The 14,022-nt window shown below is 37.2% G+C and overlaps 1 pseudogene; it reads left to right on the top strand.

The window, feature by feature from the left end:
- The window catches only part of LOC138825870 (neutral ceramidase-like), a 51,598-nt pseudogene extending 47,675 nt beyond the window's left edge, over nt 1-3,923 (top strand).
- The last annotated feature ends 10,099 nt before the right edge of the window (nt 3,924-14,022 follow it).

Raw genomic sequence — 14,022 nt, 5'->3', positions numbered from 1 at the left:
CTCAAGTTTGATTCCCAGTTCCTCTTCAGCTCTGAATATTACAATTTAGTATTGGCTCCATAATCATGATCCTTGAAAATGTCATGGTTTTTAATAGAAGTTGATATTCTGAAGATATCACATTTACTGTCAAGGTTAAACTCCTAAGCATTTACAATAAATTTGAATGTGTGTTTATGAAAGGTACTGTTAAATTAGTGTGTGGTTAACAAGGAGCATTAGTATAGACACAGCAGTTGTGTCTATGCAGTGACTGATCAGCTACATGACTTGTATTTTAGACCCATGAGACTTTTCTCACTGTGGAGAAATATGAAGATACTAGTTCAGCCTGGTATATAATGTATAATGATGCCTCCTGGGAGACATGGTGAGCATGTCTATTGAATATTTTCTTTCCAGTTTTGAAAACTTGCTTTAGTAATGTATGAAAGACAAAGGAGAAGACTGACTCAAGAATCATCTTAATGGTATTCTATTCTCAATGTGTTCATTCCTTAATTGATTTAGTAGACTTCTAAGTTATTTTTTTATTGTGAAAATACTGTACAGAGGGGTTACAATTACAAGAGCAAGGTAATGAATACATTTCTTATCAAGCATTCTTAACCTCCTCCTTTGTTTCACCTTACCGTCCCTCCTCTCCCATCACACCCCCCCCCAGAGTTGTAAAGTTCTTTTTTGGGGGGGTCTTCAATAAATGCTTTCATTTTTCCATTTATTTTTGGGGGGCTTTTTTATTGTGAGAATACCGTACAGAGGAGTTACAATTACATGGGCAAGATAACGAGTTCCCCTTCCCATACTCCCACCACGTCCCCACACCCGATCCTCCCCCTACACACCAAAGTTGTAAAGTTCGTTTTTCGACGTAACGATTTGTACATCTCATTGTTGCAATGGGTCCACCTGTATCCCTAGTTAAACGATTTGTTTTTGCCCTTCCCCTCCACAAATTATACCAACATCGCTGTGGCTCAAGCAGTAGAGCGCTCGCTTTAAGCTAAAGAGCACAGGGATAGTACCCAGGCCCAAAGTTCAAGCCCCATAACCGACAAAAACAAAACAAAACAAATACAGTAAATGCTATTTTTTCCTACAAAACAGTGCTCTATGTGCCTCCATGAGGTTAGGTGCTAATGAGTTGAAGACATTTGCTATTTTTCCCCCCCTTATAGCTACAATTATTTTCCTGGAAATCTGACTAGCCTTCTTGCAAATTGGTTGAAAGGGGTATTGGCTGAAGTTGCTGAGCTGTCTCTGTGGAGCTCATCATTTCTACTGGGAAAATAATGAGTCTGTTCCCAACATGTAGAACATGTTTGTACATGGCCAAAGTGTCTTCTTTTGAGATAGATACTGGAACACAATAGAAACAAGCCAAAGGGTAATAACCTCATGGATTTTACTCAGAAATGTATCTCAGTGCCTTTGTTCCTGCACTTTTCAGCTGAATGCATATTTTGAAGATTTTGACACTGTGTCTGTTATAAGTAAGTATTTATATTCTCAAGTCTGTAAATTTCACACCATTTCAAGAAAGTGATATGGAAGTGGGTAGAGTTTTTTTTAAAGCAATTTGGAGCTATCTCAGTTGTTTCAAGCCAAGTAATTATATGCATGTTGGTTTGGTTTAGATCATTAACTGCAAATAGGGATTTGACTATGTTGTGTCTAGAATAGCACCTTACTCATTGTAGACTCTCCTTGAGTCTTCCATTGGTTAGTATATACAGATGTAAGCATAATTCCCCCCCTTTGGTCTTTAAGGCTTTAGATTACAGGTGTTTTATTTTTAAAACAAGAAAACATTTATTGTAACTAGTGATACTGATAGTAAAAAGAACGCTTTATTTTCAAAAGTTAAAATTCATTGCGATATATTTAGATCTCTGCTTGCTCATTAACAATGGTCTCATCAAATATTTATGGAGAGCACTAAGCTAATCACGGAGGAGCAGAGAATGTTGAGCATTTGCTCTGGGATTTACATGCTCAAGGGATTTACTTTTGACATAACTGAAATATCAGCTAGTGGATCCAGCATGTCTCACTTTGTTGCAAAGATCATGTGGGCTCCCTGCTCTGGTCTTCAGGGAGCAGATCACTGCCCAGCTTAATCTAATGCCACATGTTTCCTTTATCTCAAACACTTTCCCACAGCTTATTATTATGCCCTGTACTTGCAAGCCTGCTTTATGTTCTTTGGCCATGTTTTCTTCTGTTGCGGACACCGTGTGTGTGTGTGTGTGTGTGTGTGTGTGTGTGTGTGTGTGTGTGTGTGTGTGTGTGTGTGTGTGTGTGTGTGTGTGTGTGTGTGTGTGTGTGTGTGTGTGTGTGTGTGTGTGTGTGTGTGTGTGTGTGTGTGTGTGTTCTTTTTTTGGTCAGTTATGCTCTTCCTCCACATCACTGTGGACTGTGTAGCTTTGGTGTGAATGATATCTTCTCAGGGAAGTGTCTGTCATGTTTTCTCCATTGCATTTATCCCTTTTATTCAAAAAATGTGTTTTTTTTTGTTTTACTACTCCTTCATTCTTATACTCAAGAGAATATGCTTTATGAAACTTTAAATCAATTTGACCATCTTTCTCTTGCTCATGATTGTGTCATACTCAGTTGTTGTTAATATTCTTCCCCTTTTGTGTTTATGTATGTGCTGGTGCTGAGGCTTCGACTCAGAGCCTCACATTCTGTCTTGGCTTTTCTTGCTTAATGCTATACCTCTACCACATAAGTCATAGCTCCACAGTCAGCTTTTTGGTGGTAATTGGAGATAAGCATCTCATGGACTTTTCTGCCCAGGCCAGCTTCCAGTTGTAGTTCTTAGATCTCTGACTGCTGAGTAACTAGAATTATAGACATGAACCACAGCACTTGCCTAGTCATTTTAGAATAGATTTGGCACATGTGTATACTAAATATGCATTTTTAATGAATGAAGATGGGAAGAGAAGAGCTGATTGGTGCAGAGTTTGGTCAGTGTAAAAAGGATTCTATGGCCATTCAGAACAGGAGTCATTCTGTATAGATATGGATTTTTTACTATCTTTAAGTTATTGTAGAAAGGAAGAAATATTTTTGTTCTGCATATCAGATAAGGTTTCATGGGGGTGAATAGAGTTAGGTAGTTCAAAAAGAAGAATAAAGACATTTCTACAAATGACTGTTTTTAGTAGTTCTCCTAATAGGCAGTAGGTATTTATGTCTTTGTTTGCTATATACTGTCAGTGTCTAGAATAGGGTCTTGCTCATTGTAGACTCCCTTTGAATCTTCATTCAATTAATAATCACTTATTCTAAATGGTTAAATTATATTTTGCTTATTTGTTTGTTTTCTACCAACAGGTTTTACTGGCACAAGGATTATTGGGTCAGAGTCATGCAACAATAGAATGGCATATTCCAGACACTGCTCAACCTGGAGTCTATAGAATAACATACTTTGGACACAGCTGAAAGCAGGAATTCTGAAGCCTGCAGTCCTACTTGCATTTGAAGGCACTTCTCCTCCTTTTGAAGTTATAACTACTTAGTAAAAAGTTGACAGATATTTGAAGAACAGTTTTATTCTGTACATCCTAGAACTATTCCACATGAATGTGAACTACCATTTTGACTTCTATAATTGCCTCTGTTTGGGGACAAATAGTTTACTGCTAATGGGGCAAGTGTGTGTGTGTGTGTGTGTGTGTGTGTGTGTGTGTGTGTGTGTGTGTGTGCGTGCGAGTGCATACTGTGCAAATGCATGTATTTTGAGAGAGAGAGAGAGAGAGAGAGAGAGAGAGAGAGAGGTTTCCCATTACTTTCTCCAGCAGCCATGCATCATGTTCTGCAGCCTGAAGCATGATTTCCTTTGAGGCCTTGCAGTCCTTTAAGGGACAAGTCCCTTCATTCTGAAGCGTTAGTGAGAATGTTTAAAGGTGTCTGAGCAGTGTTAGTGTTTGAGCTATTAATTTATACTATTATTGAATGTTAGCATTGGAGATGATTGAGAAACTTTTCTTGATTAATCTTGGATTGTACAGATGGGAAACAATAAAGTTGTATGGACTTAACATTACAATAAGGTTTTAGAACATTTCCTCCTAATGCATTTTAACAATAGTGTATAATCTTATCATAAATATGAGCCCAATTAGAGAAACACAGAAATTAGCATGCCAGTATTTTTGCGCATTCAGATGAGCATAGCCCTTCAACGCAGTCACTCTGGTGTTAGTATTGCGGAGGTCACAGTTGTTCTAATCAGAGCCCAATTTTGAAGAAATCAATCTTGCACATATTTTGATTATGATTTATATTTTCCTAAACTTCCTTCTCCCCCTGGATTGTGTCTCATATTTCTTATATGTACTCTAATTTTTTTTTTACTGTTTTTGCCAATCAAATTTACCCCCCAATTTTTCCATTAGTGTAGTTTTTAAGTCTACATTATTGGTTATTGGTTGGGAAAGCAGTCCTAAATTCATGCATCTTTTTTTTTTCAATCTGCAGCTTATCAGTCATGCACAGATCCATCCAGTGATAGTTTATTTATTAAGACTTGTGTGTCAATCATTGTGCTTCTTTCTGGTCTTTACTAACTGTTGACTATTTTGACTATTCAACTTGATACATTCATTCTAGAGAGATATTACATGTTACTGATGTTCAAGTCACATATTGTATATCTTGTATATGGAGGAAAGAGGCTCCAGACAGTTGGGTAAATATTATTTCAAAGGATATTTGGAGGGCATTGTGAAATACGCTTCCTAATGTCCTGAGAATGAGATATGACAAGTCAACATCAGCTGCTTGAAGATAAATTGCATTTGAAATTACTGAGTTAACTATGAGCTCCAGACTGAAAAATAAATCCCAAACCCCAGTCCATACTTTTACATGTGTATGAAAGCTTATAGCATTTTAGGAGTGAAAAAAACAGTGTCTATTTCAAAAATAAAATGTAAGGTTTGAAAATAATGATTTGAATAATTGTACTATGAATGTTCATTTACATAATAACTTACTTATCTAAACATGAGCGATTGAATTTGAATGAATCTAGAATACTTTTGGGTATATCAGTCTTCTAGTTTGGCACGGGGTGTTCCTAAGGAATTGAATTGCTGAGAAACTAGCTAATCAGGATTTCTAAGGTTTGTGTCATTTTTCCTAGTGACAAAACTGTAATTAGTATATGTTCAGGGGTCTAAAGAAACAGGTGATTTTTGAGAGCATTTGGCCCCAAGCAAATTACATGTTAAGTTATAATTTCAAAAGTATTCCTCATTATTCACAAGAATTTATTAATTAGTTACATGGCCTCCATTCCTCCCACTGAAACTTCCTTCAGATTGAGTCCTTCTGGCAACATTGTGAAGGCGGTCATTTCATCACTAATAATCCTTATGCCCTCTGTCCTCCAGAAACCAGCACTCTCAACCTCAGACAACCCACAGAAAGCTATGAGTTATCATTTCTTCCAGCCTATGTAGCGCCAGATGTTTTTTTTGCACTGTGTATAAAGTAAAACAATCCCTGTGTTATAAATGCCGTGATTATCACCTGAGCACAAAAGGACAGTACCCTAGTAAGTAACTGATTTGATCTGTTAGCCTAAAAATATGGATCCAGTCTTTGTCTATGACTACTGTTGGGAATGGCTCATTGGAGTACAACATGTGGAGAAACCTCCTGAAAATGGAGAATGTGGAAAGTGGTGGGTTGGGTTTATGGGAGAAGTATTTTGGAGGCAGTTTTGTTTCTCATGTCAGTATCTGTGTTTTATTTGTTGTACCTATATACTCTTGATTTCAAGGATATTGTGACTCTTAAATATGAACAAACAAGAAACTCTGAATGATTCCCCTTCAGTGCCTATATTTTTTTCATGAGTATTCTGTAAACTCGTTAACATTTAATAGAAGATTTAAAAATAAATTAAGAAATAAACTTGGGAAAATATTTTCTGAATAGAGGTAAGGTACACAAAGACCACTTCCAAAAGAAGATGGGGTATAAAAGTTGTAGATTACATATAAATTAGGTTGAAAAGTCAGACTATACCTCAGTAAATGACCAATCACTCCAACAAAATAGACCTGCTTCCTAAGTTTTTTTTTCCAGTCGCTGTAGATCTGCTGACAAAGTACATTTGGCTGGCATTTTGGTGAACTACTTGAAATTTCCTATGTGAGTAGCTAACTCTAAATTTTTTTTGTGTGATACTTCTGAACAAAGAGTGAATTTACTTGTGAATATACTTCTCCCATGTAAACAAGCTCAGTATCCTTTGCTGATGTCAGCTCAAGGTTTTTATATTTATTCAAATAGGTTAATCAGTACTTGGATCAGATATCTAAAGGACCATAAAGGCTGCACCTGAAATCCCTAGACCTCTAGGAGGTCAAAGCAGCAGGATATACAGTCAACCCACAAATATCTGTAGCCTTTTTGTAGACCAAAAATGAGTAAATGGATAGGAAAATTAAGATAACAGTTCCATTTGCAAGTGTCTAAATACCTAGGAATAAACCAAACAAAGGAGGTAAGGGACATCTACAATGGAAACTATAAAACTCTGAAGAATGAAATTGAAGGAGACAACAGAGGTGGGAAAGACTTCCCATGCTCATGGATTGGCAGAATTAATATAGTGAAATGGCCAGTATTCCAAAGGAAACCCACCAATTCAATGCAATACCCATCAAAATCCCACTGCCATTCTTTGCAGGGGTAGAGAAATCAATCCAGTTTTCACATGGATGTACAAAAGGCTCTGAATAGCCAAAACAATCCTGAACAGAAAAGCAATGTTGGAGTTATCACAAGTCAAGACTTCAAACTTAACTATAAATTCTAGTGACAAAACAGTCTTATGGTGGCATTAAAAAACAGACCTGAAGACTGATGGACAGACTAGAAAATCCAGAATTGAACTCACATACCTATATCCATTTGGTTATTGACAAAGGAGCCAAAAACACATATTGGAAAAAACAAGACAGTTTCTTCAACAAATGAGTCCAAAATTTCAGCCTGTCTCATAAGTACTTATACATAGAAACATTCTAAGTTGCATACATACACTTCAAGGTATCTTAGCTTGCATAATGCCAGATTGACAGAGATCAAGACTCTGTCCATGTTGTTTCTAGATGTGTTTTAGGATAATGAGCAATTTAGAAGTTGGGGGTATTGGCTTTACACTAGTAAATGCTGCTTGGACCCAAGACTCTGGAAATCTTTATAATCATATTCTCTAATTGTAATTTTCCTGTTTGTTGTAATGTATTCACCTCTTCCTCCAGACTTGAGTAAACCAAATAGACACAAAAGTTGAATATCCTGGCAACAGCAAACGTGGAGTGAGTGAAGTCAAATAGGGGCACATCACATCCCCAAAATTACCAATGGACTGGGGTACAGAGAAAGATAGCCTGAGTGCAACTTCAAGACATTAGTGTGTGTGATTTTATAAAGTTAATTTTAACAAGATGAGGAGGACATATGAGGAGGATAGGGTAGATATGAAATGTCTTCCTAAAACTGTAAAGATGCTGTGTTGACTCATTGCCTGCCTTACCTAGCCTCCCTTCCCCTTTCCTCCCCTGTCTTCCCCTCCTCTTCCCTCCCCTGTCCTCCCTTTTCCTCTCCTCTCCTCCCTTCTCCTCTCCTCCCCACCCTTCCCTCTTCACCCCTTCTCTCCTGTCTTTCCTGTGGTTAATGAATGGGTTAGGAGGAACTGATAAATGAGAGACAGTAAAGGTTTTTGGGTACATTCCAGTTCAGAGGGCCTGTTAATTATGTTTGTTGTTTACTTTCCTAGATAATATGAACATTCTATGGAAACTTAACTCTTCTATCATTGCTTACTTATTAGTGCCTTCCATCACTGGCAGAGATTTTTAAGCTAATTTACGTTATTGGAAGTCTCCCAGTCTTTCCTTTTGTTCTAATACAGGGGGCTTGTTATATAGACTAGGTTGGCCTTTCAACTATTGATGCTCTGTCTCAACTCCTGAAATACTGGTACAACTATGCCTGGCTAGGTCTTTTAAATTTTGAGGGCATTTTATTTTCTGTTGCTCAAGCAAGTTGCACCTCACCAATCACTTTTTAGCACAAAGTTTAGTGTAGTCATACATTCATAGGAAGTAGTATGTCAGTCATATTCCTTTCACCCTCACCCTCCTATTGTTTTCTACTCCCCCTAAGACCCCCAGTTTACATTCATATCATCTTTTTAAAGTCTAGATTCCACATATAAAAGAAAGCATGAAATATCTGTTAAATAGCTTATTTTGCTTAATATGGTGATTTCCAGTTCTATCTATTTTCCTGCAAACTATATAAGTTCACTCTTCCTGGCTGAACAATACTCTGCCATGTATATATTTACCTCATTTTCTCTGCCCATTCACCATTTGATAGACAGCTAGGCAGAATCCATAGTTTAGCTAATTGTGAACGGTGTAGTCATAAACACGAATGTGCAAGTTATTTCTTGTGTGTGCTGACTTACATTCATTAGGGTATATGCCCAGGGAGTGTAAGGTAGTTCTGCTTTTATATTTTGAAGAACCTCCATACTGATTTCCATAGTGAGTACACTACTTTAGATTCCTATCCATAAGATATAAAAGTTGTTCATCCCATCCTCCATATCCTTGCCAATATTTGTCATTTTTCTTGACAATAGCCATTCTGACTGGGATGAGATATAATTTCAACATATGTTGATTTACATTTCCTGTATGTCTAAGGACATCAAACATTTCTTCATGTACTTAGTGGCCCTTTGCACTCCTTTGGAGAACTGCCTGTGTATTCATGTTTTCCCATTTTTCTAATTGAATTGTTATTTCAGTGTTTACTTTTTTTGATCTCATATTCTTGGTATTAAATCTTTATCTGATGGATAGCTTTTTTGTTTCTCTCATTATATGAGTTGTCTCTTGGCTTGGTTATGTTTTTCCTCTGCTGTCTCACTGTTGGTGCTTTTCTATACAGAGGAGTTATACAGCTCCTTAGTATGCCAGTAGATAAAGGTTAGTCCTCTGCCAAGACCTTGATGTTCCTTTAAGGTTAGAGCTCTGCTATTGAAACATAAGGATACTCATTTCAAAGTATGGTCACCTGTGATGGTGGGCTAGATGGAACAAAATTAGGATCCTGCAAAAATCTCAGTGCTCAGTTGGATGACCAATTTGTGTAGAGAACCTTAACAGAAACCACAAGACTGTTCCAGGAAACAGTGGGACTTGGGGTTTAAACCCTAAGGATCATAGCTGACCTTGGAGACCTGTGAACCTATCCATAGGCTTGTATCAGGGTTTTTCAAACGTGACTGCTAACTAAATGTGTGTAAAAAGGAACAAAAATGTCCTTATGGATCTCATATTCCACCATAGGATTTTTTCCTTAAAATATTGTACTTAGACATGCAATTAGGTAAAAATTGCTTTACTTATTAATCTACTGCATGTACAAAATTTAAAATACCAAATAAACTGTAAAACCAAAACCAGAATGCATCAAATAATAGCATGAGTGATACTGTATTGCTGACATGAAATTGCATCTTAGAAGTTGATTTTGAACTATTGTTCTTGTGAGCTTTTTTACTTGAGTCCTCCTGTCTCTGCTACAATGACTTGTGATGATTCATTCCTAGTCCCTGCTTATTTTTCTCTGCTTGTTCTATTGGAATGTTTATATTTGAGTCATCTGTGGGATTGGTTAGTAATGCATGGCACAGTTAATCTATCACATATAATCCCACCTCAACTTTTTTTCTCAGTAACTTATTACAGAGTAACATACTTTTCTAAACTTTGAGAAATAGCATAGGGTAGTGGTTACAAAGATGAACCTGGAAATTACATGGCTTCAGACTGAATCTCATCTATTATCACTGAGATAGAATTATTTTATCAATAAGAAGAGAAAAAGTGTGACAGACTCAAGGAAGTAGAGGTAATTCCTGCCTGTCCATCCTGGCCATGTTCATGTCTTCTGTGCTTATGTCTCTAATTGGAGCTAATACTTCATCTCATTGTTGTAATTAAAGAAATATATATATATATATATATATATATATATATATATATATATATATACACACACACACATTTATCAGAATGCTTGGCATATAGAATAGACTTGGTAATAGCCTGTAGCATGGTTATATAGTATTTTTTATTGAGTACTATGGTTTGAAGTTGACCTGCTGCATGCTAGTTGGATGCTCTACTACTCCAGCCCTTTGTTCTTTAGCAATTTGCAGTAAAATTTCATTTTTTTCCCCAGGGCCAGGCTAAAATCATGATCCTCCTACCTATAATCTCCTTGTAGCTGAGATACCAGGTATGCATGCATATATGTGGCTAGTGGACTGAGATGGGGATTTTCCAACCTTTCACCCCCCTGGGATGATCTTGAACCACAACCCTCTCACTCTCCTGAATAGCTGTGATTACAGGTTTGAGCCACCACAGTTGGCCTTTTTGAGTCAGGCTGTCACTATGTAGCTCATGCTTGCCTTGAATTTATGATCCTTTTGTCTCAGCTTCTTGAGTACTAATATTTTAGGTATGTACAACCATACCTGGCTACTTATATACATATTTAAAGATTTTACTATTAAAAATGGAAGAAAATTTTAAAATTGATTAAAAAAATCTTGTATTAATTCCAGATGCTGAGGGTAGACACACTGCCTACTTTGATAAATAGGTGAAGCTCATTTTTACTACTAATGAGAAAACACATGGTACTAAAAGCACCTGTCACAACACCGTACTGGGAAAGAGTTAATGGGACATGCAGTACAACATCGAGTGTACTCAAGATATTGATGATTTAGCCAGGACTAGAGAACTGTCACATGTTTAAGGGAACACAGAGGGACTTCTTTGAGATGCGTAAGTGTGTGATCAGGGAAATAAGCAGTTTTGTACAAATAGTGACTGTGCTAAGGGGTGGGTAATTGGAGAGCATGTGAGAAATAGTGATCTTTGCTGTGCACATTGGCCAAAGTCACATTGACCAAGGGCACAGAACATATTCATGTGCCATGGCTCCCCAAACCTATGCACCAACACCTTATCTCTGTGTTCTTGCCCTTAGCTGTGCACTGGACACACCTGAGCAACGTAAAACAAATGTACTGCTGCTTGGATGTACTCTAAACAGGAGGTCCCAGGGTTAGTACTTAGTAATATCTTCCAGGTATATCTAATGGAAGCAAGGGTTGATATGTGAAGATGTGGTGACTATTTATAAGAAGATGAAAGAAAGAACGATGGACAGAGGAAAGAAGACAGGAGGTAGCTGGCACCAATCCACCTAATATATTTTGTTATATATTTTTAGTAATGGGACAGAGTTTTATTATTGTGTTACATAATTTTTTTGAAAATTAGAAGGTAGTATTGACTCTTCCTAAAAGCTGACATCCCTAATAAACTTGTGGCCAGTCCTAGAAGAACATCATTCAAGGCAACATACACTAGCTGAGCTCTGTGCCAAGGGTGAACGTGGACAGGAAGCCAGAAGAATTTGACTCTTGTGAAAGAGCTTATTCATTATAGTGTAGCTTTCTTTTTTCATTGTGAAAACATCACAGAATAACCTAAATGTCCTTTAACAGGTCAAGTGGATGGGTAAATGGTGATGTTCTACACAAGGACACACTGTAGATGCCAATGTGTGAATAGGAGCTACTTATCTCAGTATCAACCCCCAAATGTGATGCTAAAAGGTAAGCAGCAAAGCATATATACTGCATGTTTGTCAAGTATCATTGAGATAAGGTGTGAAAACATGTGGAATAATAGCTCCTGTTATATACCATGGATTATGATAAATTTATTCTGGAGCTCTATACACTGAATTTGAGATGGTGATAATTTCTGGGTTGTATAACTTCCACAAAAGTATAAGGTTTTGCTTAATTCACGGATATATTTCTACTACTTGAACAGGGGCTGGCGCTTAGCAGTGCTTGCTAAGTCTTTGTTGAATGAATGAAACAATGAATGATTGGGGTAAAGGCACCTGGAATGGATTAACAAATGGGTAAAGCAAAGCAATTTAGGATGAATCCATGTTTACTCAATGGAATTTTTCCTACATTAAATCTGTAGTGCCATCTACTGACTCAAACAGGAAGTAATACGAAGACAGTAAATTGTGCCAGATAATGGTAGGAAATCCTGCTTTTTATAACACCACATATTTTAAAACAATTTAGCTGCACTTATACATTGGTATGTTTTAAAAATATTTTAAAGGCAAATTTTTATATTATTATTTTGAGACACCATTTCACTGTATACCATAGGCTGGTCTGGAACTCACTGTGTTGCATAGAATGATCTGGAACTCTTGGTTGTCCTGTCTCAGCTTCCAGAGTGCTGGGATTATAGGCATATACAACCATGCTCAGCTCAAGTTAATAGGTAATATTTTAACCAAACACTTTTGCTATGTTTTCACAATGATTTTTAATTCAATATTGATTAATTCACAGATGTTGTCAATAATACATGTTGAATGATTCATTTCCTTTTTTAAAACAACATTTTCAATGAAAGTCAATAACTCAAAACACTTCTGGTGGCATCTTTGTAAAGACCAAAACATCTTATTTAAATGTCAGCTTTGGGGGAGATGGGGCAAAACAATTTCTAAATGAGGGAAGAAAGGATGCGAGCAATGTTTGTTAGGGCCCTTTCTGATTTTGTTCCAAATGGCATTCCCAACATTGTATTATTGTCGGGAAAAATTATATAATCACCGAACTTTGGTAATTTCCTTATACTCAATTCATAATGTACATCAGGGCAATGCAAGGTTTGAGAAAACCAAAAGGCAATAATTCCACATTGCCTTATTCAATACTTCTTCAATGTAGTTGAACTTGGCCAATTTATTTAAACATAGTTCTGCATTGATCTCACCTATGCCAGACACTGTGCCAGATCCCATTATGGTCTTGTGATTTTGTCTTAACAGAGGGGAATAGGAGTGGAGAGAGCTACTTGCACAGAACATACACTTAGAAAGTGGCATTGCTAAGACTTAAACACAGGCCTGCCTGATTCCAGAGCTCATGTGGTCCCCATTGGACGACAGAGCACATCCACAAGGCCTTGTAGTTTTCATATACCTGAAGACAAGACTTGCTTGACAATTAGGGTCACAAGATTCTCACTTGCAATTGTTTTTTCCCTGGATAGAGCTATATTAAAGACTCTTATTGGAGAATTAAGCCATGTATTCCCTTTGGGTTTTGGAAATTGTGTCTTGCTTTTGACAAGTGATGTTGTGGGTCATTCCTCAGACACAGCCCACCTACCAACTCTTAATGCTATTCTTTTTGAATATTTGAAGAGAAAGGACTTCTAGGGAGACATTTTTCCCTCCATTCCCCCCCTCCCTCTCTCTCCTTCTCACCCTTCCCTTTCCCTCCCTTTCTCATCCCTTCCCTCCCCTTTCCTTTTCTCCTCCTTCGGTTTCTTTTTCTATGTCAGACAAGTTCTCTATCTGTGAGCTACATTCCCAGTCCTTTGCGAAATTCTTAGTATGTATGACACATCATCTCTTGTGCTTTCCAAGTTTGTATTAGGCTCTAGGTTTTTTCATCATGAAGGCAGAATTTATAGCTTAATGTTCTGAGATTTCCACTTTAAATCCACTCTCCTGAAAAAGATCACACATTGTTTTCTACCTTGCCAGTAAAAACAGATAATTGAGGAACATATCATCCCAGAAAGTCACTTATCCAGAAGCTCTTCGTAGGAAGCTATTTTACGTGCTATATAGAGAGCTTGTTGAGAATGAACCTATAGGAAAATGGACAGAGCAAGAGGTGTTCTGAATTCTAGCTCTAGCCCTCACTTTTTTTGGTGACAGTCTGTTTCCCTAAGAGTCAACAGAAAGTTGATGTCTCTCTTTCTCTGTGCTGAATTGAATACCAGATTAGGTACTGACTATCTCATTCTCAGATTTCAATTTATCATGCAACTATTA

The sequence above is a fragment of the Dipodomys merriami genome, unplaced genomic scaffold (genome assembly GCF_024711535.1).
Source record: "Dipodomys merriami isolate MVZ:Mamm:240054 unplaced genomic scaffold, mDipMer1.0.p SCAF_14, whole genome shotgun sequence".
NCBI classification, from domain to species: Eukaryota; Metazoa; Chordata; class Mammalia; order Rodentia; family Heteromyidae; genus Dipodomys; species Dipodomys merriami.
Note: the sequence above shows the minus strand (reverse complement) of the source record. Positions and strands in the feature narration are given on the sequence as shown.